General features: G+C 37.1%; 1 long non-coding RNA gene across 1 annotated transcript; it reads left to right on the top strand.

Annotated features, from left to right (window-relative positions):
* Positions 1 to 677: 677 nt before the first annotated feature.
* On the top strand, positions 678 to 8,103 carry LOC121110795. The gene is made up of 3 exons (XR_005859593.1): positions 678 to 832; positions 6,897 to 6,970; positions 7,884 to 8,103. It is a non-coding gene; the product is annotated as an uncharacterized LOC121110795 (long non-coding RNA).
* The last annotated feature ends 1,530 nt before the right edge of the window (positions 8,104 to 9,633 follow it).

The raw sequence follows: 9,633 nt of genomic DNA, 5'->3' as shown, positions 1-9,633 counted from the left end.
TTCTGGTAAGTTTAAAGTGCCATATAATATCTATCTCATTCCTTCATGTTTCAGTCATTGGACTGGCAGTGCTGTCACAAGTCTAGCTATCAAACTGTCTGAAGTATTTGTTTTATCAAACAAATTTGTGCCTTGGTGGCCTCCTCAAACAGTGATGTTGGTGGATTTTTAAATTACTGATACATTCAAGGCTGGCTGCTGATGTCCATTCAATTTTCTTTTTATCTTTCTGAGAGCACAGTCATCTTTAGTGGAATTTTTTGCTCAATTTTGAGGAAACTATATAACCACTTTTTGATTTTCTATATACTTTGAACCCATTCCAAGATCAGTAACTCTGCAGATGACTTTCTGGAAATGTCTAAAATTTATCTTATGATTACGGGGGTGGAACAGAGCACCTACGGATGAAGCACTCACTGGATTCAGTGTTCAGCCAAGTCAATATTGTTGACAGTGTGTTTGGCACTGTGTCCAAACAAGGGCAACAAAGCTGGTAAAGGGTCTGGAACACAAGCCTTATGAGGGGAGGCACCCAGTCAATGCATGACCTTTTTTCTGCATGGAAGAATTCAATGACACACATTTGCTTCATATACACTTCTATTTCAGATGCCATTTTGTCAGACTGCCTCTCTGATGTCATGCGTCACATGGCAACAAAATAGAATGTTGATGGGAAGGTTCAGTCTTTACTGTCGTACCACCAACATCTGCCTCTGACATTGTCGGCCAACATCATAAAAAAGGAGGCATTACTTTCATGTTTCATTGGAACATTTACTGAAGTCTTGAAACAATTTGACCTCCTCAGTATTTAGTTCTGGTAGAGGTAAGAAAGAAGATTTTTTTTCTACTTATGGAAGTAAAGATTGGATGGAAATAAAAAAGATTGCATTCAGAATCGGAAATACTAAATGCTAGTATCTCAGAAACATAATATGTCCTTTACAATTAAATAACTGCAGTCTCACTTCTCCAAAGATTTTATTCTGCCTAAGATATAACATATTTCGTACCGAAGAGCTTGAAATTTCCATTACGTTGCACTACCAGGGATCAATCATATATTTCCAAATGGATGAAAAATGCCAACCTTAATTTTAGTTTGGAAGTGTAATTTGGCAGCAATCTACATGGTGTGAACAATTATAAAGGTTGCAGATTTTAGCAATATTGAAAATACTACTTGTAATTGACTATAACTAGTAATAGAGAATTAATGAGCATACTGTATTTCAAGAATAAATAACAGACTACTAGAATGGTCTGCAGACTCCAGAGTCACATCAGTGATTTCACAAGCAGAATGAAAATGAGCAACAAACTTAATTGTTTTGAAGTAATAATGTCCTAGCAAATAATAACTTCTTATATGGAATGAACTGTTCTCCTCTGATGACCATATTTCTGATCAATAGAAATAATAATCTAGAAGCATTTTCTCCATTTAACATGAGAAAGTCTCTGTCGAACATGGATTTACTTTCTTGAGTACATCTGATACTTTGTTTTTTAATATCAAGTATCCTAACAGTTTTTAAGTTTTTAAAACCAAGATTATCAGAAACAAAACGTTTGCTTTCTAACCACCATCCAAATCACTGTTGGAATTGAGGACTCTTCCTCTTTACCAAGCCCTCTAGTCTGACATTTGAATTCAAATCCATTAAAACTTTGAAAATGTCTCCAGTTCTTTCCTTCTTTTTATGAAATAGATTCTTTTCAAAACTTTTGTTCTGCCACGGAGAATAGTATTCATCACCTCTACCTATCTCAATCTGAAATCTATGCAGCTCTTCTGCATAGTTTCAGATTATTTAATCCATAGTTATAATGCTGAATACTCAAGAAGAAACCAGAAGGGGGATGTAATCATTGTTCTGTTACAATCACCTGCCTCTCTTAATGAGAATCTCTGCAAAGTCTCTTGCATCTCTAGAAAGTTGAAGCTAGTCAACTGCTTCTCATACTAGATTCTTCAGTTTGCAGTTTAACTATTTTGCTTTATTGTTCTGTTTTATGAATGCTGTATCCATATCTGTGCTGAAAGATAGAAATTACCATATACAAACAACAATGCACACTTCCTTGAATTACTTTAATCTTTTCCCCTAAGATTTAAACATTTAGCTAGGATTTTGTTTAGGCCTTGTTTCTAAAAACCTCAGGAAACAGTTTATAAAAGGGCATTTTATGCCATAATTTTTTCTGGTAAATGTTATGATTTACATGCTGTGTTATGTTGGGGAAAAATATAAGATGGTGGGAATAATAGGTCCTCTCAACAATCTTATCTGTAAATAAAATAAAAGCCTAACAATAAAGGCAGCTTCAAAGTTAAATGGCTCTGGGTACATCTTTCAATTATCTTTCCTAAGTGAGGAAATTAATATGCTAATGTCATCAGTCTGGTAGTACTTGCCTGTTTCTCTCCTGAGTGCTTAACCTCTTTCTTGTTGAGTGTGCTGGTATCTCTGTGGCAGCTGTGATCACACTCTCCTCCCACATGCCTATGTAGACTGTTAACATGGAGCGGCCTTTTCCTTTGGAAATCATGACACTTGCTCAGGAGTGACTTTTATAAATGCTTCAGTTTTAAGTGGAACTGCCAGCAGATGCTATACTTAACAAGTCTGTTAAGCACTTGTTATATGCTGTCCATTAGATACCCCCTAATAAATGTCTGAGAATCCACCTCTGAAAAGCTTCGTCAGTGATCTTTCAAAATATCGCATGATTAACTCACAAAACTTAGTTACTGTGATGAGAGTTGTCAGTTTGAGTTCAATTGTTTGCTCTACTTGGGATGGCTGGCAAAACCTATCTGTGTTTAAAATCAGGCCCCTGGAGCCATCTGCCTGTTTCATTTTGGTTTCAGAGTAGCCATTCCCCCTTTTCAGATCTGGAATCAAATTCTTCAAGCTCAATTGGATGAAGAAAGGATAGATAAGACTTCCAGGAAAACCAGCAGTTTTCCATTTTATTCCAGTATGCTCACATAGTCTGTACAAGTGTATGATTTATCCTTTAGTTTATAGCACTCATGCAGATCCGTACCAGAAGCTAAGGAAGGCTTAGATGTGGCTGACTCAAGACTGTCTTCTGTGAAGACAGTTTCAGAGATTACTGCAATCTAAGATTTTACACTGATCAAGTAGTTTTGAAACAAGCTTTGTCTATTGTATGAGTGTGGTTGTTAGAGTTTATGATGTTCTTCTGCATAAGGTAGAAATTATGATAATTACTGTATACCATGGAGGGAGATAAAACTCATGCTATGGCCCTTTTCAGGCTATCCCTAGATCAAACTGCTGGCTGCAGAGTTCAAGCAGAGGCCAGAGAGCAAATCAATAGCTGGGTAGCAGGGTTGATTTTTAGTCTAGTACATAAAATGGCTCCCTTAACTTCCTTTTATTATGGGTATATCCATTAACGATATGTATGGTAATATCTACTGCAGCTTCAGTGTATTAATGCACAGTATGCCAAAGTATGGATATAGTTTACACAAGCAAAACTACACTTATCCTGCTGTCAAATGGAACAAGGAGACCATAATGGAATTAAACACTGAGGCGCTTCCTCATCCTGCCTTTGGCTTACAGAGATATGTCAGTGAAAGACTAAATCTAAAGTACTAAATGTTCAGCAAAATGAGCTCTTAACATCCCTTGAAAAAAAAATTAAGATGCAATAATCTTATTTCTTTGTTAGATTTATTTGATTATCTTCTGTACCAGTTCTTCTAGTGAAGAGCCTGCAGGTGGAACAAAAAAAAAAAGAAGATTTTATATATATACTTCAAGATCTGTGGGTAGAAAAAGCTATTCCAATTTGATACTATTTGATAACATTTATTTAATACCCAGAGATCTTTTGGAAAGTGTCCCTACAATGCTTAGATCCACTATGTAGCTGTTCATACTGAGTGAATTGCCAAGGCAGATAAAGAACAAAGATATTTTTGTTTGTTTCATGCTTTTCTCTAAAAGTCCTGAACCCTTTATTCATTAGTTATTCTGTTAAAAGTTCATTTATTACCAAAAGATCTTTACAAGAAAGTTTTGTGGTGACTGGAATTTATGGATATGTTCTAGTGTAATTATTTCATAATGCATCCTCCTGTGGGATATCTGTCCCAGATTAATCCCACTCCACTACAGGTATATGCAGTAAAAACCTCACTGCTTCAGATTCCTTCTGTAATCACCTAAGGCCTGGGGCACCCTGGGGAGTTGCCTGTCTTTCACTACAGGCTCACAGGGAATTCAGGATGACAACGCTGCTTTAGTAATTTTTAGATTAAAAAGAATAGTTGAACCCATGCTCACTTTAAACAATGGGGAAGAATATAGACCTCCAATGGTAGAAAGTGGGAGTTTCACTCTAATTTAATCTAGGAATGATTTGGCCTAGATGCATGAAAGCAATATTCTAGAAGAAGTGTTCAGGAAAGAAGTGCATAGGAAATTATTATGAAATTCAAAATCATTCTGATTTTTTTTTCCAGAAAGTCTTTATCGTTAGAAAGTAGATATTTTATAGGCCAGATGTCCAAAAAAATCCAATTATCTTTCTCAGGATTTTAATACAACAGAAATACCAAATGTAATAAGCTAAATTATTATGTTTTGATGAAATTGTGTAGAATGTTACTTTAAATTTTGAAACAATATGTATGTGTATTATGTGTATTTACTTTTTTTTATCTTCAGGTTTCCCAGAAAAATAGTTAGGAACAGAGGTTTTTAGTTTTTTCTGATTTCCATGAATATCTTGGCCTTCTTTTTCCTCTGTATATTTTTTAAAATTTATGAATCTGTTTTCACACTTGATAAAAGATTCTGATGAAATTATGTAACTAGAGGAGTTAACCTTCTAGCCCTCAAACTCCCGAAGAATTTTAAAAATTCAGAATCTCTCCAAGCATTTGGTAATTAAATCAAATTCCTTGAGCTGAAAATAAGTATGCACACAAGTGTTTTTGCAGATTAGACTGCCCACTTGTGCCTCTAATATCTAAGGCTGCACTGAGGAGAAACTGGTGTCTGAGTGCTCAGAGGTGCTCTCTGCACTGTGATGGCTGCTGTTCAGCAAAGGAACTAGTTTTTTTAATTGATTACCTTGCTCAAGTCTTGGTCTTAGTTTTTATCATTCTTCTCAGTAATGGTGCCTGAAAAGTCCTTCCAAATATAGCCAAACAAGCTAAAAGACTACATATCACCAACAAACAGAGAAACAAAAAATCATCTTTATTTTCTCTAAGCAAATCTGGATGTTAAATCAGCCAGACCCCCAACTGCTTTACATTTCTAACTTAAGAAATAAAAATGTGGTACATGCTGAGAAGCTCTGACTGCAGGAAGCTGTTAAAATAATGAGCAATTTATTTTGAGGGATAATAAGTGTTTAGGTTTGACTATCTACAATGAGGAAAAACAAAAGTAATACAATTAAAGTATATGACATTAGAATGGTGTGAAATCTGTGTGAATGAGGTCAGAAAAAAAAATCCAAATATATTTTCTGATGCAACTCTGCTGAGAAATGAGTTGAATTTTTCAGGTAACACAAGAAGGTTTTATAATCATGCATTATATAAAGACCAAATTATTCTATTGCTTTTCTACAGTTTGGGTTCCTCAGCTTTATTATGTTAATCCACTACTCTTCATACTGAAATAGTCACCTCATTCAAATGGCTCCATTAATGCCTATAGGCTCACTGGGGTGGATAATGTTGGAAGGTCTCATCCTTCAGTGGATAAGAGCTGTTTTTGAAAAAGGTCTCTATTAGTTTAAAAATCACAGTTATACCTTTATGGTTTAAAACAAAGCCCCTTCTCTTCCTAGTTACAATCGATTTATGCAAAACTTCAAGCATAAATACTTCCACATTAGTATGCATTTAAATCCTGTTATAAAAATCTTGTACATCACAACACCCACAAAGTTGGGTTTTCAGAGAAGTTCTAGAGGGTGCTTTGTCATTCTCCAGAGAGCAACGAGTGAGAATACTGGACCAAAGTATCCTACTTTTCTCTAGAAGAAGGCTAAAAGTCACAGAAACCTATAATGTACAAACCCAAACATTCTTCTTAGGTTTTATCAGGTCACACTGGTGGCAACTTGTACTTCACTGTGTAATGTACTGTCATGTCACCTCAGACACAATGAGAAAGGATTTGGCATGGTGTCACCTGAGATCATTATGGCGAGGACAGACTACCTCTAGCTTAGAAAAAAATACAGAACTACTCAAAAAGTTTCTAAGGAGAAAATCTTCAGGTTGTGATAATTCTTATTTGGAAATACTTGGAAGAGTGTTCTAAAATAATTATGGTTCAATTAAGTCAATGTTTGCCAGCACAGTGTAGTTTTTACCCTTTGTTAGAAAGTTATAAACATACTTTGTTAAGGAAAAAGCTTGATTAAACCGGTGAAGATTCTCTCCTACAATATTTTGTCTGATGACAAGTAACCATGTATGTCTTTCCCAATATCCTTATGAGATGAAAAAAAATGAATTCTTTTCTTGTTTCCTGGACTTGGAGATGTTTCTTGTACTCAGTGTTCTAGATGGAGTATGTCTAGTAGTGTGAGAATGTTGTTCTGATGGTCTTGTTCTTGCTTTCCTACCCTTCTCTAAACTTTTCTAGCCATTATTTTTGGGAGGGTTAGGAATCTGAATTACATTTTAAAATGTTTTGACATTCATTTCTGTATTTCTCTCATCCTGCTTGGTACTCCAGGTGTGTCGGTCAAATTATGTGAAGTCCTGTGTTTCAGGTAATATAAATACAAAAGTGAAAGTTGCTTTTGTCTAGGCAGCTGTTTTCAAGCTCATTGTAAATGAAATAACTTGGCAAAACCAACACTCTCTGTTGTTGCAGGCTATTCTTACAAAATCAAACTAAGCTTGAAAATCATCTGTTCACAGGATGACAAAGAACTGGAAGATTGTCAGGTAAATTTGACATTGTTCTGACTTCCATTCAGCATTCTGGTTTCTGGCAGAGAAAAGATAAAAGTGCACTAGGAAAGGGAATGGATTTTTTTTTCCTTATCTATTTGTACTAATACCAAATAAATCACTTTTAGAATACCAGCAAATCCTGAAGTCTTGAGAAGAAAGTGACAAAAGGATTTTTCTTCTTTTTTTTTTTCCCTTTTACTGCACAGATGGTTCATGACAAACACAGCAGGAGCAACAGTAAAACATTAATTTGTTCATTTCAAGAGATCTGCTGCTCTGCTGATAGTGTCACCAGCCATATTTGCAGCTGAACAGGTAGAAGGAGAAGAGCTGAGACCGTCATGTTCAAATTTTCTCTAAGTTTTGTATAATTCCAGACCTAATTCATAAACATGTTTAAATTTTAAATATGCTTCTTAATAAAATTTTAATTATGTTGCACTCTTTCATGAATGAAAAATGTTCTGTGCAGTGAAATCAAAAGCAATCTAAGTGCCACACAGACAGAGTAATAGATAAATGCAAGATGATTTGTTCTTAACTCAGTTATCAATAGGGTTTAAACTATATAGATTCTTTGTATGTACTACAACTTCTAATATTAGATAACCATTTGTATATGTGTACTGCCCTGTAGCATAAACATTACCAAAACATCAGCTTATTGAAAAATTAATGAAATGTGCATTTCTGATCTTTGGATTTCAGGAGCTGGATTCAATCAGTACCTAGTCTTAAAATGTATAGGTTCATAGTGTGGTATACATGGAATATATAAGCTACTGGGACCCAGTCTAAATTCACCCAAGTGACAATTTATGGCTGGGACAAAAAAGAAATACAATGTTAAGGACTGCTATATGCAAGTGTGTACTTCCACACAACTAACAGTCTGATTTTTCAGTTTGGACTTACAGAAACATAAAGAATGTTTGAGAATCTTCCAGTGCCTAACCTCGAGGAAAAACACGGTTGAAAGCCTATGGATCCCCAAGGCTACCATTCTGGTGTGCTGTCCTGTATCTTTTGTTATTTTCTAGATGCACTCCGTTTTATTTAAAAATACGTATTTAGCATATTATTGTGTGTCTTAATTTGTATTTATGTATCTATTTATGCTTTATAGTTGCTACCATATTACTATTGTGAGTATACGTATATCTTATGTGGTCAATGTAGATATGTAAAAGTCAGTATTACCTCCTTCAATGTATTAGATACTTGATAGGATGCTTAATAGAATCATAGAATTGCTCAGGTTGGAAAAGATCTTAAAGATCATCAAGTCCAACCACAACCTAACCATACTACCCTAACTCTAACAACCCTCCGCTAAAGCATATCCCTGAGCACCACATCCAAACAGTTTTTGAACACATCTAGGGATGGTGACTCAACCACCTCCCTGGGGAGCTTATTCCAGTGCTTAACAACCCTTTCTGTAAAGAAGTTTTTCCTGATATCCAATCTAAACCTCCTCTGGCACAACTTGAGGCCATTTCCCCTCATCCTGTCAACTGTCACCAGTGAGAAGAGACCAAGCTGTAATCACCTTTCAGGTATTGCAAGAGAGCAATAAGGTCTCCCCTCAGCCTCCTTTTCCCCAGACTAAACAGCCCCAGTTCCTTCAGTTGCTCCTCATAGGGCATATTTTCCAAGCCCTTCACAAGCTTTTTTGCCCTTCTTTGGACCTGTTCCAGCACCTCAGTGTCCTTTCTGTATTGAGGTGCCCAAAACTGAACACAGTACTCAAGGTGGGGCCTCACCAGTGCCGAGTACAGGGACAGGATTACTTCCCTAGTCCTGCTCACCATACCATTCCTGACACAAGTCAAGATGCCATTGGCCTTCTTGGCCACCTGAGCACACTGATGGCTCATATTCAGCCAACTGTCCATCAGTACCCCAAGGTTCCTTTCCATCAGGCAGCTTTCCAGCCACTCCTCCCCAGGCCTGTAGGGTTGCCTGGGGTTGTTGTGACCAAAATGCAGGAACTGACACTAGGCCCTATTGAAACTCACACAGTTTAGCTTGGCCCATTGATCCAGTCTATCTAGGTCCCTCTGTAGTGCCTTTCTCCCCTCTGGCAGATTAACACTCCCTCCCAACTTGGTGTTGTCTGCAAACTTACTGAGGGTGCACTCAATCCCCTTGTACAAGACTGTTAATAAGATGTTAAATAGATGTGGCCTCAGTACCGAGCCCTGGGCGACACCGCTTGTGACCAGCCACCAACTGGATTTAACTCCATTGAAGACAACTCTCTGGGCCCGACCATCCAGCCACTGTTTCACCCAGTGGAGCGTATGCCCATCCAAACTAGGGGCAGCCGGCTTCTCCATGAGGATGCTGTGGGGGACAGTGTCATAGGCTTTACTGAAGTCCAGGTAGACCACATCGGCAGCCTTACCTTCATCCACTAAGTGGATCTATCATAGAATGAATCTCCCTGTCATAGAATGAAATCAGGTTTGTCAGACAGGATCTACCATTCGTAAACCCATGCCGACTGGGCCTGATCCTCTGGTTGACCTTTAATTGGTCCATGATGGCTCCTGAGATTATCCATTCCAAAACCTTCCCCAGTACCGAGGTGAGACTGATAGGCCTGTAGCTACCAGGATCATCTTTCTGGCCCTTCTTGAAGATGGGTG

Source organism: Gallus gallus, chromosome 4, assembly GCF_016699485.2.
Source record: "Gallus gallus isolate bGalGal1 chromosome 4, bGalGal1.mat.broiler.GRCg7b, whole genome shotgun sequence".
Classification (NCBI taxonomy): Eukaryota; Metazoa; Chordata; class Aves; order Galliformes; family Phasianidae; genus Gallus; species Gallus gallus.
This window is presented reverse-complemented; position numbering and strand designations above follow the sequence as displayed.